We start from the raw sequence: 16,405 nt of genomic DNA, 5'->3' as shown, positions 1-16,405 counted from the left end.
TTATGAATTAATAAAAATTATTTTTAGTATTTTTATTCATAAAATTTTTCATCTTCTAATGAACTTCTATGTTGTGGTGAAGTCCTTAAGACTATTTAGACTCGACAAAGGAGGATTTGTCGTTTAGTCCTTAAATCTGTTTCGCGACCAAATGATACGTTGTTACCAAAGACGACAACGTTTATCAAGCATAGGTCATTGTGTGCCATATAAGTTGGTTGTCCTCTTAACCAATGAGTGTGGAGATACTGGTATGGCATACAGGTGAGATGTAAGGGTACATCTGCACTGAACGTGACCGACTCCGGAGCTATTTCTGCTGTCAAGATTTGCTCCGATGGAATATGGATATAAATATCCCTCCGACCTGAGACTACCATGGTGACTTGCAAGCAACTCACTGCACTTAGGCACTGGACTACCAGAATTTTAATTCAGTGACGGAAGGCTGTGGTGTAGTCAAGTACTTGACTTGTCGGTGCGTGTGTCAAGATGGGATTGACCACTCCAGTTTAGGAGCTGTGTACAACCATTTTCAATTTAGTAAAACCTTGCCAGGTAGTCCTTGTGAGGAGTCACAGGACTGTTTGAGTTGAGCACGATTCGGATGATCTGATTAGGGTTGACAGTTTAACCCTGAGTCATCCTAAACACAGGGTCAAAAGGATGAATTATACAGTAACCATATTCATGTAGTTCTGAGTGTTATGTTGCGACTCTTCGACCTATCCAGACGTCGGGTACCATTGCTAGATGGTCACTTCGATTAGTACAGGAATTGGTTCCTGTGCTACCGCTTAGGTTCGAACCTGCGGTCACACACATTAGAGGTTCCTATCTGATCTGATGGCTGATATAGAATTCTTTATGTTTGAACTCAGTGATCGAGAATCAGGATTCTCTGATCATGAGTTTCACACATTATGGGTACCGGGGTCAAGAGTCCCACTGGTTGGGACTTTTCGATCAGGGTTACATATCGATGAATTCTGATGCCCGATTGCCCATCGGATTTGGACTCAGTATTTATGAGAGATTTAATTAGTGATTGATCACTAATTAACTTAATTTGATTGAGTAATTATTTTTGGATCAAGTCAATTGAATTGGATTCAGTTGGGTTTGACCCGATTAGGTTGAGAGTTGACCTAATCGTCGAGATGGTTGGTTCTGATTTGATCAGAGGTTGGGCTTAGTCAATTTCTGATTTGATTAGGATTTTATTGAGCCTAATTAAGCCTATTAAGTTAGATTTCAATTAGTCTAATTAGACCTAACTTATTTGGTTCAATTAGGTTGGTTTAAATAATTAAACACCTTGACCAATCTCCATGCGCCACTCACTTCCATTGACCTATTTGAATTCATGAGAAGGAACTTCTCATAAATTTTTTTCTCACGCCAAGTTCTTCTCCACGCCACTTTAATGTGCCAAATGAATGGATAAGGATGATTGGTTGGCCATTCAAATTCAAAATAAAGTTTGAATTTGAATGGGCATCAATCTTTGCACCTTATCCTTTTTTTACGCCTATTTATTACAAGAGAAAAGGTTTCTCATGAAATCACTCCATGCACAATTAAGCCATGCTCTCACTTTAGTGGATAAGGGATGAGTTGGTGTCCATTTGAATTCAAAATTTGAATTGAATTCAAATGTGCAAATACTCATCTTTATCCTTTCTTTTGGATAAGATGTTTGACGTTGTTATAAAAGGAGGATAGAAGGGGGCGTGCAAGAAGAATATTTTAGGAGAAAATTTTGGGACGTGAGGAAGCCTTGTGCGTGAGAAGGAAGTCCATATCCTTCCAAGAGAAAAAGAAAGAAAAGAAAGAAAAGTGGGTGCAAGGTTTCCGGTGAGTTTCCTAGAGTTTTAGCCTGGGGTTCAGGAAGTGAGAAAGTGAACTACGAGTGTTGTGAGTCCATAAAATCTTAAGAAGATCTTCAACATCCTCTCAAGTATGTCTGTTGACAATCCAGAGCATCCAAAGAATCGACAGACATCGATCGAAGGAGTTCGATCAGCATCGGTCATCAAAAGGGCTCTACAACGAGCTAGCACTCGTGAGGAGACGATCAGATCGGGAGCTTTGTGTGGACGATCTGCAGAGACCAGACACACTGTGTGGCTGTATTGCGATGATCAGAATCTCCTGACGGTGATCAGATTGCGGCGATCTACTATCCGCACAAAGGTATTATGTTCTGAACACATTACAATAAAGTGTTTATCGTTCAAATTCGAATTTCAAATTTAAATGCAAGCATGCTATATATCATATTTAGATCCTAGAGTAGAATAAATTTATATTAATTAATTAGATTAATTAATATTTTTTCACTGTAAAATCATGATCTTGAAAAAGTTTTAAAATTACTATTTTACTCCTACACTGAATTTCTCCACAAATGGTATCAGAGTGGGTTCTTAGATATGATATATATATTTGCATGCGTAGATTAAGTTGTAAACTAAAAGTTTAAATTTAAAATTTAAAATTTAAAATTTGAATTTTGAAAGTTGTTCGAAATTTAAAATTTAAAAATTTGAAATTTGAATTTTGAAATTTGAAATTCGAAATTAAAAATTTAAAAATTTGAAATTCAAAATTTAAAATTTAAAATTTGGTTAAAATTTCAATTTTAAAATTCAAAATTTAAAATTCAAAATTTAAAATTCAAAATTTAAAATTCAAAATTTAAAATTCAAAATTTGAAATTCAAAAATTTGAAATTTGAAATTTGTTTGAAATTTGTTTGAAATTTGAAATTCAAAATTTAAAATTTAAAATTTGAAATTTAAAATTTAAATTTTAAAATTGATATATTTAGATATACTTGATCCAAGTAGCAAGTAATCGAATTGGGTTGGTTGCCATGACCATCCGGCCATAGGAGAAAAGCAGGGTTTAAAGGCCCTCTCCTCCCATTCGATGGGGTCTCCTATGGCTGTAGGGGTGCCGCTGTAATTATATCCCATACAGATGAAGCAGCGAAAAAAATTAATTGTAAAGGTACAATTGTGAAATTTATCAGAATGTATTAGATTAGATCTAAAAGAATATTCATGATTTATTTTGATTGAGTTATTTTCTGTTATGTAATTAGCAATAGGATTGCTATTTATGAAATATGCTGATATATTTGTGAAATGAGTCAACATATTTGGTGAACAGAAAATAAAACCTTTCAAATTTGAAAATTATTTTTGAAATGTCAAACCCTGACCCATCAGCCCAAATACTTAATTAAAAGAATTAAGTGTTGTCTAGTAGGTCTAGAATTGCGAATTAAGATCTAAGAAAATTGCATAAACTTGTGGGTCAATGGGTTCGATGGATTAGGTCCATAATTGGGTTAGACCTAAGGTTAGCTTAAAGAAATAGACTAAATTAGAGTAATTGGTCAAATCTAATCAAAAGTTGAATTAGATTAGGTCAAGGATACTTTAGACTCAACTCCAATAGTTGTAGTTGAATGGGTCCATGTCTTTAACTAGATCAAGATGGACTTAATTCATGGCTACGCAGTGGAACCTTATTTAATAAGTTGATCAAATTAAAACTAATGAACCGATTGGTGTCTAAGGTAAGTTTGGCATTTTGATCAGTGGTTTTTAAGCGGGAGCTACTCGCAGTGATTCGATCTCTGACGAGTTAATGGCTTATCCCCACCACTGATCTCACTTACCTGGCCAACCTGGTGAATTAGGTTTTGATTAGATCACTTGGTGATTAGAGCTCACCCATGTCATTAGGTAAATCAGTTTGACTGATTTAGGTACTCCTAATGCCAGCTTTAATTAAATCTTTTTTAATCTGACTTGGTGAAGTCAGTGGGAGGATTAAAATTGGCTGGATGCGATCCTTAATTCATTGCCCAAGTCCTTCCTCCCCTTCCTTACTCATTTTCGGATGACAAAGCCTGCAGTGAACTACCACGGCTTGTTGGGGTTGCTGCAGAACTTTGAGAAGAATCACCAGCTCCATAAGGAGTTGGTGAATGTTGTGGGAGGATCTTCTTCTAGTCGTCGACCTTTTAAGAAAGGGAAGAAAAAGAACAAGAAGAAGAAGAATAAGAAGGTGCAGCTACATGCTGGGATGTCTGCATAGGGTCAGACCAAGAAGCGCAAGCCCGATCAGAGCCAGGCGAAGTGCTTCTTTTGCAAGAAGCAGGGGCACTGGAAGAGGAACTGTCCTCTATACATTGCCTCCCTGGACCCGAACAGGCCGAAGAAGAAGCAAGGTACTTATATGATAACACCTTGTAACTTTTCAATTTGTGATACTACTGCCTGGGTATTAGATACTGGAAGCCCTTATCATATTTGTAATTCGATGTAGGGTCTACAGGTTAGTAAGAGATTTAATGAAGGCGAGAGATTCCTGAACGTTGGAGATGGAAGCAAAGTTCCAGTTCTAGCATTAGGAATCATGAACCTTGTAATCATTTCTCGAAACGTAATTCTGAGTGAATGTCACTATTGTCCAAGCTTTTTATTAAATATTATTTCTGTAGGCCTTTTGGCCATGAACGGTTATCAATTTTTAATAAAAAAAAATATTTGCAATATCATTTTGAATGGTGTTACAATATTTGTTAGATAACTTAATAATAGAATTTACTTTCTATCACAACCTGTTAATGTGGTTCAAATCTTCGGTAAACGCCCTAGAATAGATAATGTGTCAGAGGTCTACCTTTGGCACTGTAGGCTAGGTCATATCAATAAGAACAGGATAAACAGGTTGGCTCAAGAAGGAATTCTTGAAGTAGGTGATTGTGAATCACTTTCAACCTGTGAGTCCTATCTTCTTGGTAAAATGACCAAATCACCTTTTACTGAAAAAGGTGAGCGAGCCAGTGAACTCTTGGGTTTGGTACATTCTGATGTATGTGGACCCATGAGCTCAAGTGCAAGAGATGGATATTTTTACTTCATAACCTTCACAAACAACCTATCGAGGTATGGGTATGTCTATTTAATGAAGCATAAGTCGGAGTCATTTGAAATGTTCAAACTATTTCGAAATGAGGTAGAAAAATAAACTGAAAAGTGTATTAAAACTCTTCGATCTGATCGAGGAGGTGAATACCTTTCCAATAATTTTCTGACATATCTTGGGGAGAATGGGATTCTCTCTCAGTGGACACCTCCTGGAACACCACAGCATAATGGTGTGTCTGAAAGGAGAAATCGGACTTTGTTGGATATGGTTCAATCTATGATGGGGTTTGCTGGTCTGTCGATCTCCCTTTGGGGATATGCACTCGAATCGGCTTGTTACCTTCTAAATAGAGTTTCGAGTAAGTCTGTAACCAAAACGTCATATAAGATATGGATAGGACGTAAGCCAGTACTCTCGCACCTTAGAGTTTGAGGGTGTCCGGCTTATGTTAAATGTTTAATTACGGACGAGCTTGGACCTAGGTCTGACAAGTATAATTTTATAGGGTACCCAAAAGAGACCAAAGGATATTATTTCAATCTAGCTGATGAGCAAAAAGTGTTTGTCAGCCTTAAGGCAATCTTTTTGAAAAAAGAGTTTCTTGGTGAAAGGACTGTTGCCTCTAAGGTCAAACTTGACGAAGTTCGACAGGTGAAAAAATCGACACAAGTTGCTGAACCTGAACCGGATTTGGTTAGATCAGATCCGGAGCCCATTGTTCAAGCACCCTTAAGGTGATCTGGTAGAGTACCACATCAACCAGACAGATACTATGATTTCTTGATCCGGGACGGCGATCCTATCGAACTTGATGAAAACGATGAGGATCCGATCACCTACATGGATGCAATGCAGAGATCCGACTCTGAGAAATGGCTGGAGGCCATGAAATCCGAAATGGAGTCTATGAAGGTCAACGATGTGTGGACATTGGTTGACCCACCCGAAGGAGTAAAATCCATAGGGTGTAAGTGGGTCTTCAAAAGGAAGAGAGGCACAGACGGAAAGGTGAACACCTATAAAGCCCGTCTGGTTGCCAAGGGATATCATCAACGTTATGGTATAGACTATGACGAGATGTTTTCTCCTGTGGCAATGCTCAAATCCATTCGGATTATGCTTGCGATAGCTGCCCATCTGGACTATGAAATCTAGCAGATGGATGTGAAGACAACTTTCCTAAATGGAGAGCTGGATGAAGAGGTGTATATGATACAACCTGAAGGATTCACATCCACAGATGAGTCTAAGGTGTGCAAACTACAAAGGTCCATTTATGGACTTAAGCAGGCATCAAGGAGTTGGAACATATGTTTTGATAAGACGATCAAGATGTATGGCTTCGTTAAGAATGGAGAAGAGCTCTGCATTTATAAGTGGGCTAATGGTCTAGTAGTAGTATTTTTGGTATTGTATGTGGATGACATTCTCTTAATCGAAAATGATGTCCCTGTATTACAGAGAATAAAGATTTGACTGTCATCACAGTTCTCCATGAAGGATCTGGGGGAAGCTTTCTAAATCCTAGGGATGAAGATCTATAGGGATAGATCTAAAAAGTTGCTTGGTTTATCTCAGTCCACGTACATTGATACTATGCTGAAGAGGTTCAGCATGAAGAATTTCAAGAAAGACTATCTTCGATAGGTCATGAAATTTCTCTCTCGAAGAGGGATTGTCCGACAACACCTCAAGAGAGAGAGCGTATGGGTAGGATTCCATATGCTTCGGCAATGAAATCTATCATATACGCCATGACATGTACACGACCAGATGTGGCATACTCACTAGGGGTAGTGAGTAGATACCAATCTGATCCAAGGGAGAATCACTGAAAGGTTGTTAAAACCATCCTGAAGTATTTAAGAAATACTAAAGACCAGTGGCTTGTTTATGGTGAATCGGACTTGAGACTTATAGGGTTTACAGACTCTAGTTTTCTGTCTGATCACGATGACAGCCAAAGTGTGTCGGGATTTATTTTTACCCTTAATGGTGGGGCTATCTGCTGGAAAAATTTCAAGCAGCACACAGTGGCTGATTCAGTTTGTGAGGTGGAGTATGTCGTCGCATCAGATTCTGCCAAAGAAGCTGTGTGGCTGAGGAAATTCATCACCGAGCTCGAAGTAGCACCCTCCCTTGTTGGTCCAGTTCTTCTCTACTGTGACATCTCTGGAGCCATTGCTCAGGTGAAGGAATCAAAGGCACACCAACGGACGAAGCATATTCTGCACTGCTACCATCTCATTCGAAAAATTATGGATCGAGGTGACGTCGATCTTCAGAAGATCGACGGAAAGGAGAACCTGGCCGACCCATTCACTAAAGCCATTGCGGTGAAAGAGTTCGACGACTACAAGTCGAAGATGGGTATTAGATATTGCACCGATTGGTTTTAGGCCAAGTGGGAGATTATTGGGAATAGTGTCCCAAAGCCAATCGTCAGCTTGTTGACGGTTGTGCTCATTTTTATATATGTACATGAATTATGAATTAATAAAAATTATTTTGATATTTTTCATCATAAAATATTTCATCTTCTAATGAACTCCTATGTTGTGATGAAGTCTTTAGGACTATTTAGACTCGACAAAAAAAGATTTGTCATTTAGTCCTTAAATCTGTTCGTGACCAAATGATACGTTGTTACCAAAGACGACAACGTTTATCAAGCATAGGTCATTGTGTGCCATATAGGTTGGTTGTCCTCTTAACCAATGAGTGTGGAGACACTGGTATGGCATACAGGTGAGATGTAAGGGTACATCTGCACTGAACGTGACCGACTCTGGAGCTATTTCTGCTGTCAAAATTTGCTCCGATGGAATATGGATATAAATATCCCTCCGACCTGAGACCACCACGATGACTTGCAAGCAACTCACTGCACTTAGGCACTGGACTACTTGAATTTTTAATTCAGTGACGGAAGGCTGCTGGGTGTAGTCAAGTACTTGACTTGTCGGTGCGTGTGTCAAGATAGGATTGACCACTCTAGTTTAGGAGCTGTGTACAGTCATGTTTCAATTTAGCAAAACCTTGGCCAGGGTAGTCCTTGTGAGGAATCACAGGACTATTTGAGTTGAGCACGATTCGGATGATCTGATCAGGATTGACAGTTTAACCCTGAGTCGTCCTAAACACAGGGGTCAAAAGGATGAATTATACAGTAACCATATTCATGTAGGTTCTGAGTGTTGTGATTGTGACTCTTCGACCTATCCTGATGTTGGGTACCATTGCTAGATGGTCACTTCGATTAGTACAGGAATTGGTTCCTGTGCTACCGGCTTAAGTTCGAACCTGCGGGGTCACACATATTAGAGGTTCCTATCTGATTTGATGGCTGATGTAGAATCCTAAATGTTTGAAACTCAGTGATCGAGAATCAGGATTCTCTGATCATGAGTTCCATACATTATGGATACCGGGGTCAAGAGTCCCACTGGTTGGGACTTTTCGATCAGGGTTACATATCGATGAATTCTGATGCCCGATTGCCCATCAAATTTGGACTCAATATTTATAAGAGATTTAATTAGTGATTTGATCGCTAATTAACTCAATTTGATTGAGTAATTATTTTTGGATCAAGTCCAATTGAATTGGATTCAGTTGGGTTTGACCCGATTAGGTTGAGAGTTGACCTAATCATCGAGATGGTTTGGTTCCTGATTTGATCAGAGGTTGGACTTAATCAATTTTTGATTTGACTAAAATTTTATTGAGCCTAATTAAGTCTAATTAAGTTGAGTTTAAATTAGTCTAATTGGACCTAACTTATTTGGTTCAATTAGGTTGGTTTAAATAATTAAACCACCTTGACCCAATCTCCATGCGCCACCTCACTTCCATTGCACCCATTTGAATTCATGAGAAGGAACTTCTCATGAATTTTTTTCTCACGCCAAATCCTTCTCCACGCCCCACTTTAATGTGCCAAATGAATGGATAAGGATGATTGGTTGGCCATTCAAATTCAAAATAAAGTTTGAATTTGAATGGGCAATCAATCTTTGCACCTTATCCCTTTTTTTACGTCCTATTTATTATATAAGAAAAAGTTTCTCATAAAATTACTCCATACACAATTTAAGCCACGCCTCACGCCTTTAGTGGATAAGGGATGAGTTGGTGTCCATTTGAATTCAAAATTTGATTTGAATTCAAATGTGCAATTACTCATCTTTATCCTTTTTTTTGGATAAGACATTTGACGTTGTTATAAAAGGAGGATAAGAGTGGGGCGTGCAAGAAGAAGATTTTTGGAAAAAAATTCTGGGGCGTGAGGAAGTCTTGTGCGTGAGAAGAAAGTCCATATCCTTCCAAGAGAAAAAGAAAGAAAAGAAAGAAAAGTGGGTGCAAGGTTTTCGATGAGTTCCCTAGAGTTTTAGCCTGGGGTTCGAAAAGTGAGAAAGTGAGCTACGAGTGTCGTGAGCCCACAAAATCTTAGAGAGATCTTCAACATCTTCTCAAGCATGTCTGTTGACGATCTGGAGTATTTGAAGAATCGATAGACATCGATCGAAGGAGTTCGATCAGCATCGGCCGTCAAAAGGGCTCTACAACGAGCTAGCACTCGTGAGGAGTCGATCAGACCGGAAGCTTCGTGTGGATGATCTACAGAGGCTAGACACGCTGTGTGGCTGCATCACGATGATCAGACTCTTTCGATGGTGATCAGATTGCAGCGATCTACTACCCGCACAAAGGTATTGTGTTTTGAACACATACAATAAAGTGTTTATTGTTCAAATTTGAATTTCAAATTTAAATGTATGCATGCTATATATCATATTTAGATCTTAGTGTAGGATAAATTTATGTTAATTAATTAGATTAATTAATATTTTTTCACTATAAAATTATGATCTTGAAAAAGTTTTAAAATTTTCATTTTACCCCTGCATTGAATTTTCCCACAAATGGTATCAGAGCGGGTTCTTAGATATGATATATATATTTGCATGCGTAGATTAAGTTGTAATCTAAAAGTTTAAATTTAAAATTTAAATTTTGAATTTTGAAAGTTGTTCAAAATTCAAAAGTTTGAAATTCAAAATTTAAAATTTAAATTTTAAATTTTGAAATTCAAAATTCAAAATTTAAAAAATTAAAATTCAAAATTTAAAATTTGAAATTTGGTGAAAATTTTAAATTTAAAATTCAAAATTTAAAATTCAAAATTTGAAATTCAAAATTTGAAATTCAAAATTTGAAATTCAAAAATTTGAAATTTGAAATTTATTTGAAATTTGAAATTTAAAATTTAAAATTTAAAATTTAAAATTTAAAATTTGAAATTTAAATTTTGAAATTGGTATATTTAGATATACTTGATCCAAGTAGTAAGTAATTAAATTGGGTTGGTTGCCATGGCCGTCCGGTCATAAGAGAATAGCAGGGTTTAAAGGCCCTCTCCTCCCATTCGATGGGGTCTCCTATGGCGGTAGGGGTGCCGCTGCAATTATATCCCATGTAGATGAAGCAGCGAAAGAAATTAATTGTAAAGATACAATTATGAAATTTATCATGAATGTATTAGATTAGATCTAAAGAAATATTCATGATTTATTTTGATTGAGTTATTTTCTGTTATGTAATTAGCAATAGGATTGCTATTTATGAAATATGCTGATCTATTTATGAAATGAGTCAACATATTTGGTGAATAGAAAATAAAATCTTTCAAATTTGAAAATTATTTTTGAAATGCCAAATCCTGACCTATCAGCCCAAATACTTAATTAAAAGAATTAAGTGTTGTCTAGTAGATCTAGAATTGTGAATTAAGACCTAAGACAATTGCATAAACTTGTGGGTCAATGGGTTAGATAGATTAGGTCCATAATTGGGTTAGACCTAAGGTTAGCTTAAAGAAATAGACTAAATTAGAGTAATTGATCAAATCTAATCAAAAGTTGAATTAGATTAGGTCAAGGATACTCTGGACTCAACTCCAATAGTTGTAGTTGAATGGGTCCATGTCTTTAACTAGACCAAGATGGACTTAATTCATGGCTATGCGGTGGAACCCTATTTAATAAGTTGATCAAATTAAAACTAATGAACCGGTTGGTGTCTAAGGTAAGTTTGGCATTTTGACCAGTGGTTTTTAAGCGGGAGCTACTCGCAGTGATTCGATCTCTGACGAGTTAATGGCTTATCCCCACCATTGATCTTACTTACCTGGCTAACCTGGTGAATTAGGTTTTGATTAGATCACTTGGTGATTAGGGCTCACCCATGTCATTAGGTAAATCAGCTTGACTGATTTAGGTGCTCCTAATGCTAGCTTTAATTAAATCTTTTTTAATCTGACTTGGTGAAGTCAGTGGGAGGATTGAAATTGGCTGGATATTTTCTTCTCATCTATCCTTTAATAAAATTCTCAAAAATTATTAGATTCTAAAAATGATTAAGTTATATTGATAACTAAGTTATTGCCTCCTATTAAGTGAGTGATAATGAGTCAATTAGTTTAATAATCATTGGAGGCCCAAAGGCCTGATGCTTATTGACTAATGGAATTATCATTCATAATATGATAATTTGGTTTGAGTCTTTCTGATGGTGGTCAGGTTGGCCGGCCAAAGTCGGGCTTGATCATTTATTGGTCTGATTCACCAAATCAAATCATGTTAATGGTTGGACCTAACCAGATCTTTTCAGTGGAGGCCAAAGCCTACTGATTAGGTTTTGGGGTAAAATCAATTACTAGAAGTTGTTTAGAGAAACAACTGATTATGAACCTACCCATAGATGCACATGGGTTTACCAACCAAAGTTGGGCTCGTGTGTAGTCTGTGTGGATTCTAGTACCCACTAAGAAATTAAAGTAATTTCTCAAATTGGAGGTTGAGGCTACCAGTTCGTAAAAATACTGGAAGAAATTTTAGACTAAAGTTCAAGTCTTTAGTATTTATAATTTATGTACTAATAGAGGTCTGGTTTTCTTTTATGCAGCTATGGCCACTACCCTATCCCTCCGATCATTATTAGATAATGACAAGCTCATGGGACCTAATTTCGATAGCTGGTATCAAAAATTAAAAATCATCCTTGAGCATGAGCGGATCCTTTATGTAGTAATGGATCTGGCACCTGAGGAGCCAGCCTCGAACGTTAGAGGGACGGTCCGAGACACTTATCAAAAGTGGCTCAATGACTGCACCACCATTCGATGCATTATGCTGGCAATAATGAATGATGAGTTCAGCCGTAGGTTCGAGAATGCCTAGCCACAGGAGATGCTTCAAATGTAGAACGACTCTTTTGGCATGCCTGATGACGTTGAAAGGCACAAAACTAGTTGTGCCATTTTCAATGCTTGGATGAGGGATGGAGCCTCAGTCACTGATCATGTACTGTACATGATCGAAATGATTGAGCGCCTTAGTAAACTAGGCTTTCCCTTGCATGAGCAGCTCGGTAAGGATGCGATCCTTAATTCATTGCCCAAGTCCTTCCTCCCCTTCCTTACTCATTTTCGGATGACAAAGCCTGCAGTGAACTACCATGGCTTGTAGGGGTTGCTGCAGAACTTTGAGAAAGATCACCAGCTCCATAAGGAGTCGGTGAATGTTGTGGGAGGGTCTTCTTCTGATCGTCGACCCTTTAAGAAAGGGAAGAAGAAGAACAAGAAGAAGAAAAATAAGAAGGTGCAGCTGCATGCTGGAACGTCTGCACAGGGTCAGACCAAGAAGCGCAAGCCCGACCAGAGCCAGACGGAGTGCTTCTTTTGCAAGAAGCAGGGGCACTGAAAGAGGAACTGTCCTCTATACATTGCCTCCCTGGATCCGAACAGGCCGAAGAAGAAGCAAGTACTTATATGATAATACCTTGCAACTTTTCAATTTGTGATACTACTGCCTGGGTATTGGATACCGAAAGCTCTTATCATATTTGCAATTCGATGCAGGGTTTGTAGGTCAGTAGGAGATTTGATGAAGGCGAGAGATTCCTGAACGTTGGAGATGGAAGCAAAGTTTCAGTTCTAGCATTAGAATTATGAACCTTGTAATCAATTCTCGAAACGTAATTCTGAGTGAATGCACTATTGTCCAAGCTTTTATTAAATATTATTTTTGTAGGCCTTTTGGCCATGAACGGTTATCAATTTTTAATAAAAGGAAACGTTTGCAATATCATTTTGAATGGTGTTACAATATTTGTTGGACAACTTAATAATGGAATTTATTTCTATCACAACCTGTTAATGTGGTTCAAACCTTCGGTAAACGTCCTAGAATAGATAATGTGTCAGAGGTTTACCTTTGACACTGTAGGCTAGGTCATATCAATAAGAACAGGATAAACAGGTTCGCTCAAGAAGAAATTCTTGAAGTAGGTGATTGTGAATCACTTCCAACCTGTGAGTCCTGTCTTCTTGGTAAAATGACCAAATCATCTTTTACTGAAAAAGATGAGCGAGTCAGTGAACTCTTGGTTTGGTACATTCTAATGTATGTGGACCCATGAGCTCAAGTGCAAGAGGTGGATATTTCTACTTCATAACCTTCACAGACGACCTATCGAGGTATGGGTATGTCTATTTAATGAAGCATAAGTCGGAGTCATTTGAAATGTTCAAACTATTCCGAAATGAGGTAGAAAAACAAACTGAAAAATATATTAAAACTCTTCGATCTGATCGAGGAGATGAATACCTTTCCAATAATTTTCTGACATATCTTGGAGAGAATGGGATTCTCTCTCAGTGGACACCTCCTGAAATACCACAGCATAATGGTGTGTCTGAAAGGAGAAATCGGACTTTGTTGGACATGATTCGATCCATGATGGGGTTTGCTGGTCTGCCGATCTTTCTTTGGGGATATGCGCTCGAATCGGCTTGTTACCTTCTAAATAGAGTTCCGAGTAAGTCTGTAAAAAAATACCATATGAGATATGGATAGGACGTAAGCCAGTACTCTCGCACCTTAGAGTTTGAGGGTATCCGGCTTATGTTAAACGTTTAATTATGGACAAGCTTGGACCTAGGTCTGACAAGTGTAATTTTATAGGGTACCCAAAAGAGACCAAAGGGTATTATTTCGATCTAGCTGATGAGCAAAAAGTGTTTGTCAGCCTTAAGACAATCTTTTTGGAAAAGGAGTTACTTGGTGAAGGGACTGTTGCCTCTAAGGTCGAACTTGACGAAGTTCGGCAGGTGAAAAAACCGACACAAGTTGCTGAACCTGAACCAGATTTGGTTAGATCAGATCCGGAGCCCATTGTTCAAGCACCCTTAAGGCGATCCGGTAGAGTACCACGTCAACCGAAAAGATACTATGGTTTCTTGATCCGGGACGGCGATCCTATCGAACTTGATGAAAATGATGAGGATCCGATCACCTACATGGATGCAATGCAGAGATCCGACTCTGAGAAATGGCTGGAGGTCATGAAATTCGAAATGGATCCATGAAGGTCAACGATGTGTGAACATTGGTTGACCCACCCGAAGGAGTAAAACCCATAGGGTGTAAGTGGGTCTTCAAGAGGAAGAGAGGCACAGACGGAAAGGTGGAAACCTATAAAGCCCGTCTGGTTGCCAAGGGATATCGTCAACGTTATGGTATAGACTATGACGAGATATTTTCTCCTATGACAATGCTCAAATCTATTCAGATTATGCTTGCGATAGCTGTCCATCTGGACTATAAAATCTGACAGATGGATGTGAAGACAGCTTTCCTAAATGGAGAGCTGGATGAAGAGGTGTATATGATACAACCTGAAGGATTCACATCTATAGATGAGTCTAAGGTGTGCAGACTACATAGATCCATTTATGGACTTAAGCAGGCATCAAGGAGTTGGAACATATGTTTTGATAAGACGATCAAGATATATGGCTTCGTTAAGAACGGAGAAGAGCCCTGCATTTATAAGTGGGCTAATGGTCTAGTAGTAGTATTTCTTGTATTGTATGTGGATGACATTCTCTTAATCGGGAATGATGTTCCTGCATTACAGGGAATAAAGATTTGGCTGTCGTCACAGTTCTCCATGAAGGATCTGGGAGAAGCTTCCTACATCCTAGGGATGAGGATCTATAGGGATAGATCTAAAAGGTTGCTTGATTTATCTCAGTCCACGTACATTGATACTATGCTGAAGAAGTTCAGCATGAGAATTTCAAGAAAGGCTATCTTCCGATAGGTCATGGAATTTCTCTCTCGAAGAGGGATTGTCCGACAACACCTCAAGAGAGAGAGCGTATGGGTAGGATTCCATATGCTTCGGTAGTGGGATCTATCATGTACGCCATGATATGTACACGACCCGATGTGGCATACTCACTAGGGATAATGAATGGATGCCAATCTGATCCAGGAGAGAATCACTGGAAGGTTGTTAAAACCATCCTGAAGTATTTAAGAAATACTAAGGACCAGTGGCTTGTTTATGGTGAATCAGACTTGAGACTTATAGGGTTTACAGACTCTAGTTTTCAGTCTGATCACGATGACAGCAAAAGTGTGTCGGGATTTATTTTTACCCTTAATGGTGGGGCTATCTACTGAAAAAGTTCCAAGCAGCACACAGTGGCTGATTCAGTTTGCGAGGCGGAGTATGTCGCTGCATCAGATTCTGCCAAAGAGGTCAAGACAACTTCTTATATAACATCTTCATGGTCTTCTAGCTTGATGTTGGGGAAGTTTATTTCAAGTGGATTCTTCTTTGCAAATTGCTTTAAGAAAGATAAAAAAGAATCATATCACCATCTTCAAATAAGGGAGATGATAGAAAAACAAGGGGGGGTTCCATTTTCCATCAGAACACACTTTGTTATCCAAACTGTGGAGTTTTAGAGTCATTTTTATCTATTCAAAAGCGAGCAAACTCATATGCTAATGCACTATCATTTGGTATTTTTAATTATGGAAGATATCTTAGTAGTTTGAGAGTCTTAACTACAAAACTAGCATATATAGATGACTTGAAGTGAGTGTTAGTAATTTTTTTTTTGAAGGTAAGTGTTAGCAAATTCTATCATCATAATGAGTCACAATATAGTAATTTGTGTAATCATCATAGCAACATTGCCTATCATCAACCCTTAAGCCTCAAAGCTAACTCTGACATAATGATCTCAATATCAGTTAAATATCATAGTAGAAGAAAACCCATAAATCTCAAATTAATTTCTAAAGTTTCAGAAACAATTTTGTTGCCCAGCTATGCAACCCAAGAGGGGGGGTGAATTGGGTTTTTAAAAATTTTAGACTTAATTAATTACTTATGATGAACAAGACAAAGATTTTAATTCAATATTAATTACCTAAAGCAGGAATGCAAGAATATAATAAAGAAATAAAGTGAACGATAAAGCACACCACAAACACAAGGATTTATAGTGGTTCGGTGCCAACCTTGCACCTACATCCACTCCCCAAGCTCCTACTTGAGAATTTCAATCCACTATACTTGTATTCAACCGAATACA

The sequence above is a fragment of the Elaeis guineensis genome, chromosome 5 (assembly GCF_000442705.2).
Source record: "Elaeis guineensis isolate ETL-2024a chromosome 5, EG11, whole genome shotgun sequence".
Taxonomy (NCBI): domain Eukaryota; kingdom Viridiplantae; phylum Streptophyta; class Magnoliopsida; order Arecales; family Arecaceae; genus Elaeis; species Elaeis guineensis.
Note: the sequence above shows the minus strand (reverse complement) of the source record.